Consider the following 17,417-nt stretch of genomic DNA (forward strand, 5'->3'; position numbering starts at 1 on the left):
GGAGTCACTCTAAAGTCAATTACCCAGATACTTGAATTTTGTTTTGGTGATGTCCAAGAAATATTGTCTTCTGATCTCTTTCTGAGAGCCTTTCAAATTATTGCAACAGCAGCTTAAATACTAAGGCCAACATTGTCAAAAATACCCTGTCACGTTGGAAGCCCAATTTGGAACAGGTTGGGCCTAAGCTTCAGGGGTGTTGAGCACTAACATCTCTTATTTAAGTTAACTGGAGTCAAAGGAGCTCAGCACTTCTGAAAATCAGGTCCAAAAGTGTCTTAAAGTTGGGCACAGAAAAATTAAAGCACCCAAAATCAGCAGCTACTTTTGAAAATTTGGGTTAAAAGTTAAAATAGATGTAACCCTTTTATTTATTATTAGTAGTTCAGTAGTATCATAGCACCTAGGAGCTCAAGCTATGGACCAAGCCCCCATTGTGCTAGGCATTGTACAACCACAATCTCCGCCTCAAAGAGTTTACAATCTAACTATAAGATCAGAGACAACAGATGGGTACAGGTAGAAGGGGGAACACAAGGAAGCAAGGAGGCAGTATCGGTCAGCATGACAGGTAAAGGTCTCCACACATCTTGCTTTTCCCATAGAATTCTTTTTTGTTTTTCTTTAGTGGGGGGACAGAGGCAAAGTCTGAGTGGGACAAATTCGGAGATACCGATCACATGGAACACAGCATCCTTCATTATGAATTTGTAGGAATTATGGGATTCCAGGACAAGTGCTTGGGATCTTTCTGTGATTTTAACCTAGTAATAGCATGGCTAAGGTCATGTCTATGCTCTGGGCGCTAAAGTAGCATACATTGTAGCAGAGACGCTGCCTACATTGATGGAAGGTGTTTTTCCTTTGATGTAGGTAATCTACTTCCCCAAGTGGTGGTAGCTAGGTCAACAGACTATTCTTCAGTTGTCCTAGCTGCATCTACACCAGAGGGTTGCTCAGTTTAACTACAGCACTCAGGGGTTACGCTGGCCTTTTCTACACAGGAAGTGAAGTTAATGCACATAAATTGAAGCACAGGAAATCCTTGGCGTTAAGCTACAGCATACTAAGACCACTTTACTTCTGAATGAGACTGTCTACACCATGTTTAACGTGCTTTAGCTTATGTGCATTAACTTCACACTTTTAGTTAATTTGTTTAACTTTTCTGAGTGGCCCTGTGTAGACAAGCCCAGCACATGTCTACATGACACCATACAGCAGATAAGATATGCCAACAAGAATACAGCCCTTATTTTTTTGCTATCTACAGGCATGAGTCACACAATGCAGAGCAAAGCAAGAGATATGATACCAGAGGGACAAACAAAGAGTAGCAGAGTGTACAGGGGAAGGATTGTCCAGTGGCTAGGCCACTAAGCTGGGACTTGGGAGGCTTGGATTCAATTCCCTGCTCCACCAGCGACATCCTTTATGACCTTGGGCAAGTCCCTTAGCCTCTCTGTAAAATGGGGATAATAGTACCCCCTACCTCACAGGGAAGTTGTGTGGATACATACACTGAAGATTTTAAGGTGCTCAGATATGATGGTGAAGTACATTGGATAGATTCTATACCATGCCAAATTTCTGCTTGGTTATGCAGTGAGTGGGGCAGCATCGGGAAGCTGGTTACGGCTTCCTGAAGCTCTGCCCGTCTGCAGCACAGAAAATGCACCTTGCTTTAACCTCCACTAGCTACCAACAATTTTCAAGTACTCCTGTTATTTTAACAATTTTCAAGAGACAATGTGCAACTTTCTCCTTGGCCCCAATGCCTGCTCAGCCAGGGACTCCCCTATGCAAGGGAAATCCTCAGCAAGGAAAATCATGCCAGATTCCATCCCCTATGTGCCATGAGAGTGGGCTGAGACTCTGTAGCTGGAAGGCTTCACAGAAAAAGTGGGTTTTAAGAAGGTATTAGAAGTTCCAAGCACAGAAGTGGGGTGAAGTTCAGAGTGTGGGAAGTCAACAAAAGGAGCATTTAGGAGAGATGATTAAAAGTGTGAAGAGTGAAATAGGGTGTAGGCTGAAACAAGCACTGGAGCTGGAGTGGAGTGAGCTGCTTGAATTTAACATTGTAGTATTGGCAGTTGCAGCGTTCAGAAATCATGAGAGTTTGAAAAATGAATAAATGTGGGGTTCTTTTAATTTTCCTTCTGTTTTTTTTTTTTTATCACCTTGGGTTCAGGTTTCAAGCTTTCCTCCACAAGCATGGAGGCTAGAAGCATGCTTTATTTTTAAAATGAAAGCTGAGTTTCTCTCTTATTTACATGATTCCAGGAGCTGGGGCTTTTTTTGAAAAATGTGACATTGTGCGAGACTTAGGGTAAGATGGTGAGAGCTGCTCACACAGTGCTTAGGAAGAAAACAGGAAAGGCTTCAAGAAGGACTAGTAATTAGAGAGAAACAATGTGGGATATTCCAGGGCAGAGAGAGACAAGTTTCCATTTTCTTCAGGCTAATTAAGCAAATCAGAGTGGATGTGTTAATTGGAATAGGAAGTACGTGTGACATATTTAGGGTTCAAGCAGGCACCAATGTTTTCATAATACAAGTGGGCTTAGGTTTCTCTTGCAGGAGTTAATTCAGTTCTTTATATTTTTAAGCTTTATTCTCCCTCTAGTTTTCCATTTCCTTCCCCCTTCTTTCCCCCCATTTTTGCCAGCTCTGCCACACCACAAGTCAGAAAGAATGTACTGAGCAGTATGAGAGAGTCAGCCAGCTAGTCACTTAGCCAATCCCATCACATAGCCTGAAAGAATAGCTTGGATTTTTGGCCTGACAATAAAATGCATGTCCCTCATACCATAACCAGTGGGCACCATCCATTAAAGTTCTGAGTTCTGCTGAGAGAAACATTAAATCAAAGGGTATTTATCCCTGAATTAAAACAGGAAAGTCTAAAATAAAACCAGTTACTAAGCCCACTTGCTCATGGCAGGGCATTGTTCTGCAAATGAAAACGGAACACCTGAGTAATCCCTCTGCTCAGGATCCTACTTTGATTGACATCTTAATAAATAAGTACTTAGGCCAGGCTTCAGCTTTCATTTCCTTATTTCTGATGTAAAATCTTTTCTTTTTTTAAATGGTGCATCACACTGTGCTCCAAAGGGAAGATAAACTACTTTCGGTTTACCTCAGCAATACTCACCTCCCACCAGTCCTGCAGACAAATGGTTCATTTCCCAGGAGATCTGCACAGTATCCAAACCCTAAACAATACCTGACCTCTTGACTTCAACAAACAGAAAATGGTCAAATCAACAAGAACTGTATAATGCATGTCTGTACGGGAATTACCAGAAAATCTCTTTGGTGTCTTTTGGGGCAGTAGTTGACACTGGTATAGGATGCACACAGGATCATAGCGCCAAAGCTGTGGCTTAGAGTTCACATTTCCATTAGAAAACCAGCTACTCCACATGCAATTCCCCTGTTGGAATTCTGCAGGGCTTCCAGCACAGAGCATCTTTTTAAAATAAAATAAAAAAATGTTTAAATGAGTGTAATTGGAATATTAATTCTAGAAATGGGCATGGGTAACAGCTGATGCTTTTGAGACCATCTTGAATTAACATCTCAAATAAACAAATGAATGAATCAACCACACTTTAATATTAACCCAGCCAACCAAAACAATTTACATCTGTTTAGCTCCTGTGCTGTGGAGCCTTTTAATATTTTGAAAATGTGGAGAAACAGTAATTTATAAAGTAACTGCTGAATATACATATGTTGCTCACTTCTTTGGTGTCCATAATACCATTACTTCATATCCTTTCAAATGGCACTGGTTACTTTGGACTCAATAGATGAGCTATGTATATAGTTATGAGAATAGGTTCAAATCATCTCACCTTTCTCACCAGTGAGCCCCTGCTACAGAACACCTTTTGGTTACAGTTACTCCCTGCTCTACAAAAAAACCACAGTTCTTTTTGCTCCATTTCCTTATTCCTATATATTTTTTGCATTTATTTATTAAGGCTGGGCTATTTGAGGAGCTCCTTCACTCAGGCTCTTTGTCACTATTGGGCACACACATTCCCCCTCCAGCTCCCTGACTCAAACGGATTCCTACACAGACTGACGGTTTCTCTAATGGAAGGAAGTGGTTACCCTCCTCATCAGCAGATCTTTATTTTTAGAGGAATTAGCGTCCCTCCTTCCCAGACTCTGAACCAAATTTGCAGGTGAGTTTAAGCAAGTCCAAGAAACTCTAGACGGGGTCTAAATTGGTATAATTTATGCTACAGCTACATTAGGAGGATTTGCTGGTATAACTATGCCAGCAAAATGTTATAGTGTGGACAAGTCCTTATATTTCTTTTCCTTCAATTCCCCACTGATGTTTAGACTCCCTTGGGGACCTGTCTAAACACAAACTGTCACTGAAATATATCAATTGGTTTTAATTCACATCTTTTGTAATTATGGTCCAAGCCTGAATAGACTCTCATATCAGATTAAGAGTGTTCTACCTTAATTTATCATTTTGCCAATTTAGGCTAAATTGAAATAGAATTTTTAATCCAAAATAAGAGTGTCTATACAAAAATTTTCATCAAAATAACAAAAGGTGTAAACTAAAATCAAGAACGTCCTTATACTAAGGAGCCAAAATCAGAGGCGATCTGTGGGTTAGGTTCCCACACACAATCTAGATCTATGAGAGTTTGGTGTAATTTACAAACTAAGGTGCTGAAAGATGAAAGAAGCTGTAAATTAAAGTAGCCTGTACCCTATTTTAACATACACATATTGTCTCCTCAGTGTGTAAATTACAGCAACCGAAACTCCCTGGCCTGGTGTAGAGCAGAGTTTTTGGTCCTGCTGTAACTCAAGTTAATTGATTTCCACTTTACTCAAGTACATTAACAGACTAGAAAATGCTAATCTAGACACTCAACAAACATTTGTTCCAGGAACAAATGTTTACTGGGCATTTAAATTAGCATTTACAGTTGTCTTGATTATCTTTCTATTTCCATTCTCAATTTGTTGTCTCTTCCTCATCTGTGTCCTAGTTGCATTTGGGCCCAAAGGAAACAAATCTCAGGGTCCAGCCAAGCCCAGATGAAGAGGCTACTTTTGGGATTTAATGTTATTCTAACTGTGAGCTGTGATTAGGAGAGCACAGAATGGGATGTAGTGAAGAGAATTTCTGAAGACTTCCTCTAAAATATCAGACTTTATTGTTCTGATGATTTCAGAGTATTTTAACACTTTGGAATTCAAAATTAAAACAAGTGAAGACTTTTCAGTCATTAAAAAAAAAGGTTAAATTCGAATGTACTGCAGTCCTTACCTTATCCCCGAGTAAATCCCTTGTTAGGTTTTAGAATCTTACTCCCTTCACAATAAGGATTGTTGTGAATCAGATTAATTTCTTTCCCAGGAAAGGCTAAATATAGACATAGATCATGAACCATGGAGACAGACAAACCTGCTCTGACCAATACACCAACCACTTTGGAAAGGTAGTGGAGTTAGAGCAGAGGTAGGCAACCTATGGCATGTGTGCCGAAGTTGGCACACGAGCTGATTTTCAATGGCACTCACACTGCCCGGGTCCTGGCCACTGGTCCAGGGGGCTCTGCATTTTAATTTAATTTTAAATGAAGCTTCTTAAACATTTTAAAAACCTTATTTACTTTACATACAATAGTTTAGTTATATATTCTAGACTTATAGAAACAGACGTTCTAAAAACATTAAAATGTATTACTGGCACGCGAAACCTTAATTAGAGTGAATAAATGAAGACTCGGCACACCACTTCTGAAAGGTTGCCAACCCCTGAGTTAGAGTCTAGCCTTAGAAGCAGTAAATCTTTATTGAATTATTTACTGGTACCATACTACATTTTTCTCTTTAAGGGCAGATTATTCTTGAGAGTCAGGTATGTCTATGGCATAGCGAAGAAAAGTGCAAGTTTGTAGAGGAGTGGCTTACACCACATTTTCACGAATTAGGATGGAGATGCAAGAGTGTCACACTTATTTCTACCAAACTATGATAATGTGTAATTATAATCATCAAAACATGGTGCTTAGATGCCTAAGCAGAGCAAAGCAGCCAGAAGCGTGGTCAATGATCTAGCTCCTAGTGTGAAGTATTACTAGAAACAGCAATGGTGTTTGTCATTGTTCAATAATTTCCATATCAAACGTTCTCCCACCTTAAAAGATTTTTTTTTCTAGCTGCCCGCCCTGCAAACTCAGACTGGAATCAGAAAGTCAAAGAGGATGCACATCATCTCCAGTAACGTTCTGCAGCCAAATCATGGCCTTAGTTACACGTGTGCAACTCTATTGTCTTCTGATTATAAACTAGATTCATCGATTCTAAAGCCAGAAGGGAGCACTGTGATCTTCTAGTCTGACCTCCTGTATAGCACAGTCCGGAGAACTTCCCCAAAATAATTCCTAGAGCAGAGCTCTTAGAAAAACCTCCAATCTCGATTTAAAACTTGTCAGTGATGGAGAATCCACCACAATCCTTGGTAAATTGTTCTGATGGTTAACTACACCTTTGTAACTCCATGGGCTTTATTGTGTACACTGGGGTAAGTGATTGGCCCTGGAACTGGACGTTTGTAAACAATTCTGTTGATGATGCACAGGAGCTGGGTTGGCTCCACAGAACTAACAGAAGTAAAAATAGTACAAAATGGCTTTTATCACTAAAATCAGCTTATAGTTCTCTGAATATACCTAGGGAGATCTGCTGAGCAGGAAGGTACCATTTCTACATAGTCACTTTTCAGAGTAGAACCATGCTTTGGAAAGGGAGCTTTCATAAAGTAAAATTGGAAGGAAAGAGAATTGTAACAAAAACTTCCCCTGAAATTTTCTGTTCTCCCTTTGCTAATCCTGCACAGTACTGGGCACTCCATCCCCGATCCAGCAGAGCACATACGCACACCTGCAACTTTAAGCATGAGCCGAGTCTTACTGAAGACAAAGCGTAAGTGCTTTGCTAGATTGGGTACAGAGTAATCAGCATCTTGTTGGATAGGACTGAGCCCAGGGAGAGCAATTCAAGTTTTGCGATATGCCACTTACTTTAAGGGACTTGTTTAATTGGGTCATTTTCTTGTCTCTGGTTGTCGGCTCTGCTGTTTTAGAGTAGCACTAAGCATTATCTTGGTATATTACTCCGGGCACCTGGCTCCCTAATTCTCCCCAACAGAAGCAAAGACTGTTCACTCAGAGGCATTTGCAATTTTCTCAAGTTTGGGGGAATTGTTCCTTTCTGGATTAGATACCTACATCTTTTGTGCTATGATGTGTTTGTGCATATGACAGGCTCATCACCAGAAGGAATTTTTTAGTGGTGAGAGAGCTCTCTCTTTCCTAAAATCACTGGGGCCTGTCTATAAATGAGAAGAGTTGGGGAATGACATTCATAGTGGGATATAATCTGAGACTCCTCCTGAAACATGACCTGACTGCAAACTCTCTGGATCCCATGGGGTTATATTTGTATTTCTTTTGAAGAAAAGGTTGTATCATGAAGAGGTATTTTTAGTTACCCTTAGTGTGGGACTGGGAGAGGGGAATCTATTGATAACTGAGACTACAAATACAATAGTAAAATTCACCCATGAGGAATCAACTGATAGATGGCCTGGATACCCAGCAAACAGAAAGAGGACCCAGGGGGACAGTGATGGGGCTCTGGAATTTACAGCTCTATGACTTGACTGTACGGGTCACTCTGGCAAGCAGACCCATCCCTTTGGGCATACAGTCAACCATTCAAGGTGGGAGTATTTATTTTATTATTTTAGAAGTTCTTAAGAAGGCTGAAATATCTCCACCTGGAACAGACAAAGATGGCACTTGCACTTCTGTAAGCGTGAAAGCCTTCATTTATTCCTTGGGTGTGAGTGTGATTGAGAGGGGGTGGGAAGTATTTTTACTGAGGTCTGAGTACATTTTACCTGTCTGCTGTGTAATGGCTACTCTTTATATTTGCCCCTTTGCTTGCTTTCTATAACGCTACTTAGCACAGGGACTCATAGACAGAAGGTACAAAATGAAGGGCAGCTAATGTCTCATGAATGGTGATTGTATGGTATTGCTGATATAGCGGTCAAAAGTGTGCTGGCTGCCTCCCCAAAGAGCTTACAGGCTAAACAGATAGTACACAGACAAGGGAGGCGGGAGTAGGGTCTGTGCTGTCAGAGCCAGGGCCGGCTCCAGGCACCAGCGTAGGAAGCTGGTGCTTGGGGCGGCCAATACAAAGGGGCGGCATTCTGTCCGGTATCGGGGTGGCACGTCCGGGTCTTCGGCGGGAATTCGGCGGCGGGTCCCTCATTCCCTCTCTTCCTCTATGAGCTGCCGCTGAAGAGGAAGAGAGGGAGGACCCGCCGCCGAATTGCCGACGACGAAGCGGCGCGATTGAGCTGCCGCCGAATTGCCGCCGCCAAAGAAGCGTGATTGAGCTGCCACCGAAGTGCTGCCGCTCGTCTTTTTTTTTTTTTTTTTTTTTTGCTGCTTGGGGCGGCAGAAAAGCTGGAGCCTGGTCAGAGCCTTGTTTTTAACCCTTGTCTGTTTGCCACTTATTATTTAGGGTTTAGGGTTTTTTCAAACCCATGTTTATTTGATCTCACTCCTTCTCTTTCTCTCATCAGCACAATGTGGACATCTGATAAGAGTTGAAAGAACTCCTAGCATTTATATTATAATATCTTTCTCCTTCTGAAAATGAAACTAGCTTTGGGAATAGGAAGGGCCTTGTTAATAGTTGGGGTTATTCTTCCACATAAATTGGTGCCTCCCCATGGCACCTGTTCCTCCACATTTGGTGCTTTGTGTGAGATTTTTCCAAGCATCTCTAGGGATAAGCGACAGAAGCTTATATCCCTCCAAATCCTATGGTGTGCTTCTGGGAGACAGCTGGATTAGTTAGTAGTTGCTAAATGGATGCTGAAAGGCATTTGATCTTGGGAAGTCAAAGTAAGTATTTAAGGGTCACCTTTTTTCAAGGGCTTTATCAACAGAAACTAGAAATCTGAGCCAGAATCTCTTCAGTTCTAACCACATGCAATTCCTTGTCTACACTGAGGATTTCAGCCTCCAGTGGCCAGCCACCAGTGCAAACTCTTGTAAAAACAGGTAAAACCACCAGTGTAAATTGCAGCTTATAGGAGCTTTGCCTGTCCACACTTGAAACTAGTAATGGTGAAGCTACACCAACGGCTGCAATAGGAGCAAATCCCAAATGTAGACAAGGCCTTGAAGACAGCATCTTAAAGAGGACAAGAACTAATGCTCAAAAAAAAAAAAAAAATCTCAGAGGTTTAGCAGCCACTGGAACTTGAGAACTTGTCCGGGGGAAATTCAGTGTCTATGTCTCTGCTGGCTTCTCCCCTTCTTAGTGAACACATCACTGCTCAGTGAATCAGTTGCCCACGTTTTTTTACATACTCAACTTACAACCATACCAATAAAATTCCCAAATCCATTCCCTAGATCAAATAAAGGTAATTACAGAGCTCACTGTGGGCGATTCCCAGGGGGAGGGTGGGAGTGGCCACGGGTGGGGCTGGAAGGTGAATACTGTAAATGCACAACAGAGAAAATGGGAATGTACCACACCCATCGTAAAACATGCTGTCACAGTCAGCAACAGAAATCATTAGGGTGGATCTTTATACACACCTTTCTCATAAAGAAAGAAAGATGGCACAAGATCCCAAGATGAACTCACAAGCCACAGGGAGCTGAGCGTGACTCACTCACTGTGGGAGAGGAGAAAACTGGAGAGGATTGTGAGACTGTTGAAGGAGCAATGTCTTCATGTTTTCTGTGAGATCCCTTCCCTTATGGGATGGACTGGGTACATCATATTGATTCTTGTCGGCCAAAAGACAGTGCTGATGTCTCTTTGGTGTTTCTCTTGCCCATACAATGCCACTCCCAGCCACACTGCAGGGAGAAGTGTTGCTCCTGTCCAACTCCTGGAGAATTCGGTCAGATTCATGCTAGTGAAGATGCAACATTGTTCTCTAAATCTGTTTTGCACTGTTTAAACCTGCTGGCTAAGATGGTTATCCTGGCAATGGCTACACTTCAGCTGGAAGTTTGCCTACCAGCTCAGGCAGACTGACAGGTGGTAGCTGTACTTGAGCTAATGTACTAATAATAGCAATGGGCACATTGCAGCAGGAGTGGCACAAGGGCTAGTCAACCAAGTATGGATCCAGGGGGGTCAAATGGGCTTGTACTTGGGCAGTTAAACCATGTTACCCCCCATGTCCACACTGTTATTTTTAATGCACTAGCTCAAGCAGACGTAGCGTGCGTCTGTCTACTCGGACTGGGAGACATGCTCCCAGCTGTAGGGTAAACATACCCACTAAGGGAAACATTCAAAGATTCTCTGTCTATTTAGAGTTGGGTCTGATAGCATGGTCAAATCTATGGTATAAAGTAATGAAATCTCACATGGCTCACATTGAAACCAGCACAAATGTGTTCATCTCCAGAATAGGAAAGTGCTGAGCAATGGATGGGGATTTCAAAAATAAATTTATTTAAGAACATAAGAACGGCCATACTGGGTCAGACCAATGGTCCATCTAGCCCAGTATCCTGTCTTCCAACAGTGGCCAATGCCAGGTGCTTCAGAGGGAATGAACACAACAGGTAATCATCAAGTGATCCATCCCCTGTCGCCCATTCCCAGCTTCTGGCAAACAAAGGCTAGGGACACTTCAGAGCATGGTTTTGCATCTCTGCCCGTCTTGGCTAATAGCCATTGACAGACCTATCCTGCATGAACGTATCTAGTTTTTTTTTAATCCTGTTACAATCTTGGCCTTCACAACATCCTCTGGCAAAGAGTTCCACAGGCTGACTGTGCATTATGTGAAGAAATACTGCCTTTTGCTTGTTTTAAATCTGCTGCCTATTAATTCATTTGGCGACCCCTAGTTCTTGTGTTATGAGAAGAAGTAAATAACACTTTCTCATTTACTTTCTCCACACCAGACATGATTTTATAGACCCTATCATATCCCCTCCCCCTTAGTCATCTCTTTTCCAAGCTGAAAAGTCTTAGTCTTACTAATATCTCCTCGTATGGAAGCTGTTACATACCCCTAATCATGTTTGTTGGCCTTTTCTGTATCTTTTCCAATTCCAAAATAACTTTTTTTGAGATGGGGTGAACAGATCCCCTGCACCCCCCACTTCCTTCGATTCACTGTGACTCTCAGCCAGCTAGTAAAACAGAAGGTTTATTAGACGACAGGAACACACTCCAAAACAGAGCTTGTAAGCACAGACAACAGGACCCCCTCAGTCAGGTCCATCTTGGGGGGGCAGGGAGTTTAGACCCCAGCCCTGGGGCTCCCTCCATTTCCCCAGCCAGCTCCAAACTGAAACCCCCTCCAGCCCATCCTCTGGCCGTTGTCTCTTTCCCGGGCCAGGAGGTCACCTGATCTCTTTGTTCTCCAACACCCCCCCTTATCCCACCACCTAGATACTTAAGAACTGCATAGGGGAAACTGAGGCACCCACACAGTATTCAGAGAAAACATTAAGAACGTTCCCACTTCGTCACAGGAGGAAAGAGAGAGAGGACCAAAAAGAGAGAGAAATGGGTTGGGGAGGACTTGGGGATTGAAGCTCTGTTCAGGAATGCATCGCCTGATGGGTGCTTTGCAAAATGTATGTGGCCCAGATATGGATGACCCTGATGAGAGAAGAAACTAGCAGAGAATCACATGGGGTGCAAGTGGTTTTGGACTAGAAAGAGTGAAAGAGGAAAACCCACAAAAGGTCAAGGAGCCTAATATGGTGAATGGAATATAAATGGAAACGGAAGCAGGAAGCCGTCTACGAAGGACTTGGTCCAATTTCTGCACAGCTTGCAAAATCTGAAGTCTCCGGTCACTGAAGAATTTTTTAAAAACCTAAGGAAATTAATTCCCAGGAAAAAAATTCATTACCTGAAAATATCACTTACTTAAGCCAAAAAAACACAAAAACACCTGAACCGAATGTTGTATTTTTTCTCAAAACACAAATGCTAGAAAGCCAGAAAATTCCAAGTTAAGTTTCTGCTTTACAAACACACACACACACACAGCTAAAAACATTCCAAAATATGCAGATGTAGCCAGGGTTCACCAAACAACCTCAACCTGGCCACTGTAACACCACCCTAAGAACTGAAAACTGTGATCCCTTATCCATCCATCATACAGGTTTATTTCATCAGGGACCACAAAAATGGTCCTCTTAATTAACCTGTGTGATGGATGGATAAAAAGTGCATCAGCATTTTTGATTAGGCTCTGGGTGCTGCTACAGGACCAGAATTAAGGGTGCTTGTGTAACTGTGTATTTTCCACTTTTAATTATTTTTATATTTGCTTTTTTTTGTACGGTGTAATCTTGACTTGAAATTTCTAAGCTAACATATGTTTATACAAGATATTCTTACTTTTTTGTTTTGTCTGAAATGATAGATTCTTTCAACTTTCCCCTCCGGTTAATGAAATATTGTGTTTCGGAACAGAGCAGTTATTAGTTTCAGAATTACTCACTTAGGCTTTGGTAGTATTTGGAAACAGTAAAGTTCTGGCACAACTGGTGAACATCACCAAACCTCAAACATCCAGCAAACTTCATAAGGTTAGACTTCAGTTCAGTACGTTTCATGAAAATGAGAGAGATGCTAAACTGTATGAATCTGTGAACTTGGTTCAATGAGGTGGGTGTGGGAAGCAAAACCAGATTAAGACAATCTATGCCCTTAGGCCCACCAACATGGGGCTCCCCTGGGCCCTGACCCTACCCCTTCACTCCCAGAGAGACAGTGGTGTGCACTCCCATGACTTCAGGAGTGGCGGCAGGCCCCCCTCTACCTTGGAAGCAGCATGGCAGCAGAGGAGTACCCTTTCCCTCCCAGAGACAGCTGTGGTGGCAGAGGGATTCCCAGTACTTCTCCCAGCAACTGGGGTGTATCAGCTTGTGTGTGGGGCTGGGCCTGCTGCATTCTTCTCTTCCCACTACAAACAAAGTCTGTTGGGGATGGGGTTGGCGAGCCCCTCTCCCCAAGGAGTGAGTCTTGGAAATAACGTCCTGCTGAGATGGATGGGGGAAATGCACACCTGTCAGAGCTGTGGCTTCAGGCTGCCTGCAGACTCTGGCAGAAATCCCTCCTTCTCTGACACTCAGGTCAGGTTTTCAAATTATCTTTGCAACCATGACAGCTAAAAACATACTTTTTAAAAATGAAAGCTGAGTTTTCTGATGTGATCACATAACTCCCATTGATGGGGCCCTAGCCTTGGCTCTATAGTGCCTATGTTTTAATCTATCCCTTGTGAGGAGCAATTGTGTTCAACATATTAAACAATTAACTACCTTTCTGTGGAGTACAGAGTGAGTGAGCAGACTGCTGCCCCCATTAGTGTAATGGAATGTCCTACAGCTACCTCTTCAAACACCTTTTTAAAACAGATTTAGAAGAAAAGCACAAGATTCTGGATGCAGTTTGTTGCAGAGGTAGTTGTGATGTATTTTGGGAAAGTTGCACCTGCAGTACATGAAAAACCTGCGGTGAAAACTCCGCTCTCTCCAACTAGGAAAGTGTCCTCTCAGCAGGGATCTGATGTTTTAATAACTCCCAGCCTCTGTTACAGTACAGAGGGAGCATGGATGGGGTGAGAAAGAGACTGATTGCTTTTGTTTCCACTGGTTATTAGGACACAGTAATCACTCAGTGCCCAGACCTGCATATGGAAAGCACTTACTGACAAACAGCCAATAATTTCTTTTTTTTTTTTCTAATTATCAATGTATGTTTCTACAACAGTAAACTTTAAAAATAATAATAAAAAACAAATTCCAGAAGGGAGTTCTAATGACTTACTGTCAGGGTGCCTAGAGCTTTTGTATAGGCTGGTATTTGGACCTTAAATCAGAATAATAATATAAATAATCAAACATATCACACATGTATATATACATACATATCACATGTGTATATATACATACATATCACACGTGTATATATACATACATACACATGGAATCCATGATGCTGTAGCATAGTACAGTATGAGTTTTGGATGGCTGCACTACTCACAATAGTTGAAGCCATGAATAAGTTATACTGATCAACTCAAACGAGAGAATTATTGATAGGTGCAATAAGTAATGAAATAGCATTTTCTAATGCTTTGCCTAGTCTACTTTTAAAAGGCCCAAGCAACAGGACCCCTACCAGTTCCCTTAAGGATTATCCCACACAGGTCAATAATTTTCGTTATTCCTATTTATACTCCCAGATGCCATTCTAAATAATTCTCCTCTCTCACTGGAGTTTACTCCCTTCATATTCTCACAGGGCATTTATCATGTCCCTTCTTAGGATTTGTCTACACGATGGTGAGAATGTGCACTGCAAGCAGTGATTTCTAAAGCGCACTAAGGGTCTTGCACATTAACTGGTCCGTGTAGCCCCTGCTGATTCATCCTAAATGTTCCCTAGTGCGATTTAATTTATGTTAAAGTGCACTAAGAACATTTAGGGCACATTATGGTCTACATGAACCAATTAATGCACAACACATTAGTGCGCTTTAGAAATCATAACCCATTAGTGCGCATTAACCCACTGTTTAGACAAGTCCTTAGTCACTGCCTAGACAACCTGCATGTATTTAGCTCCTTCGAATCTTTACTCATATAGCAATTCCTCCAGCCTTCTAGTCATTTTAATTGCTCTTCACTGAACTTTCTCAAATTTGCTAATGTCTTTCTGGCATTGAGGTGTCCAAAGTTCAGTGCAATGTTCATAAGAACGGCCATACTGAGTCAGACCAATGGTCCATCTAACCCAGAGGTTCCCAAACTGTAGGGTGCACCCCTTAGGGGGCGCAGAACATTCAGAGGAGCGCAGCAGCCTTGGCCCCCAGCCACTGCCCCCTTACCTCATCCACATCTCCCACCCTAGAGCCACGGTCCCGCTCCCGGCTCAGGGGACATGACCCTGAAAAGTTTGGGTACCACTGATGTAACCCAGTATCCTGTCTTCTGACAGTGGCCAATGCCAGATACTTCAGAGGGAATGAACAGAACAGGCAATCATCTAATGATCCATCCCCTGTTGTCCACTACCAGCTTCTTGCAAACAGAGGCTATGGATACTCAGAGCACGAGGTTGCATTCCTGACCATTTTAGCTAATAGCCATTGATGGACCTATACTCCAGGAATTTATCTAGTTCTTTTTTGAACTTGTTATAGTTTTTGCCTTCACAACATCCCCTGGCAACGAGTTCCACAGGTTGACTGTGCGTTCCAGGTGTGGTCTCACCAAAATTACATAGATAGGGTCTCCCTGCTCTGACTCGATGCCCAAAACTACACTGCCCTATGGCATTGGAAATTCGTGGCTAATCTGCTGTAATTACCCTTAGGTTTCTGTCTGCATTACTACTGTCCAGGTTTCTTCCTCCTGTTTGAGATTATTTTTCTAAAATTAATCTTGTTTTGCTTTTGCCCCACCATAATCATGTGTCTAAGTTCCTTCCTAATGTTTACCTCTAGTGTTATCTGTGCATATCATTAATAATTTGTTTACCCCTCTCCCAAATCACTAATGAAGCTATTAAATGAGACTGGGCTGAACCCCAAACCCTGAAGCACCCCACTAAACTACACCCCTATTTGAAAAATTACCATTTGTCATTACTCTTTGTTTATGTTCACTCTGTTAGTTATCAATTCACATGCAAGGCTCAAATCTAAGCCTATATGTAGTGATCCTGTAGCTGGATCTGCTCAAGCAGACTTCTGGAGCCATGTGGAACCCCAGTGACTTCAACTACCTGCATATAAACTGGTCAAATGGCACAAGGATTACATCAGCAATTTCTTGATACCTTAAGTAATTGCTTTTTGGAACAACTAATGCATGAGGAGATGCTATTCTCAACTTAGTCTTAAATAACATACACAAGTGATTTCAACAAGTACCTATAGTTTCTAGCTACTAACTAACAGTGGCCCCAGTAAAATTAAGTTCAGCACCCTCAGGGGATGAATCATACCAAAGTTTTTTTTTTTTAATGAAGACTTGTCAAAATGGTCTAAAGTGAGGAAAATAAAATACTTAGAGACAGCGTGAAAGCTACTTAAGTGTACTATAACTGAGTCCCAGAAGCAATAGATACCTCTAAACAGAAAAGGAAGCAGGAAGGCAATGAGAAACTGGCATGGTTAAATGGTAAGTTAGGTTTGTGCAAACATATACACATAATTCTACATATTGACATCTGAAAATATGTCTCTTCCAATGTTTTATTAAAAATAGAGAGAACTTTAGTAAGATGGATGTCATACAGGGTGACCAGATAGCAAGTTTGAAAAATCTGGACACTTTTTTTTCCCAGGGGGGCGGGGGGGGAAGAGGCGACGGGGGGATATAGTTGGCAATATAAGATAAAGGGGGAAGAGGCGACGGGGGGATATAGTTGGCAATATAAGATAAAGCCCCTAATATCAAGACGTCTGGTCTCCCTAATGTCATGGGGCAACAGGTTCCACAACTCAGGGCCCACCACAACAAAGTACAATCATCAGCCAACCTGAGACACTATCCTTTACAATTCAGTAATGTCTGAGTATAGATTTGTCAGGACAGGAGGACTCGAGAAGGAGGTCTTTCATACAGCCTGGCCCTGCTCTCTTCAAAGTTTTAAAAAGCTCTGATTCTTGTTGATACTGTTTCTATTTCTGAAGGTCTCCTATATAGTGATGCACTACTAGGAAGAGACATAGACATGGGAGGCTTTGGTACCAAAATTAGGGTTGCCTCTGAAATGCTAGGAATTTGGGATTGATGAGTGGAAAATATGTCACTCTAAATATCCAGTTGGAAAAGTGGAAATCTAAAATTCCATGGCCCTTCTGAACACTTGCCTATAAAAGGCCGCTGGAAAATATCCCAGATAGTTGTCTCTTTACTGAGAGGTATCAGTGTGAGTTGGAGAGGAAAAAGATGATTTAGTGCTTTGGGGAGGGGGGAGAAGAAAGAAGCAGATCACAAAAGCTGGTGTCAAGCAAGGAGCAGTATGCTCCTTAAGGCAAGCTGCATGAAGAATGAATTATGAATTGGTGAACATCCAAACACACCTTCCTCTCATGAAAGCTGATCTCAGCCCCAAGGGATACAGAAGGCATTTACAGTAGCACCCAGCATTCAGCACATCTCTGAGTGCTCAGACGGCCCGGTGCCGAGCTCTGGTGAAGTGTGTCGCCGGCAGAGTGTCCTCCAATCTCCAGGAAAGATACAAAAACAAGGATTGTTTCAGCTATGGCCTGGTGCCAGTGGCTTCAGTCATGCAGAGCTAATAGATCAGCTGCTGCTGCCCAGCTTACC

The sequence above is a fragment of the Emys orbicularis genome, chromosome 17 (genome assembly GCF_028017835.1).
Source record: "Emys orbicularis isolate rEmyOrb1 chromosome 17, rEmyOrb1.hap1, whole genome shotgun sequence".
In the NCBI taxonomy this organism is placed as follows: domain Eukaryota; kingdom Metazoa; phylum Chordata; order Testudines; family Emydidae; genus Emys; species Emys orbicularis.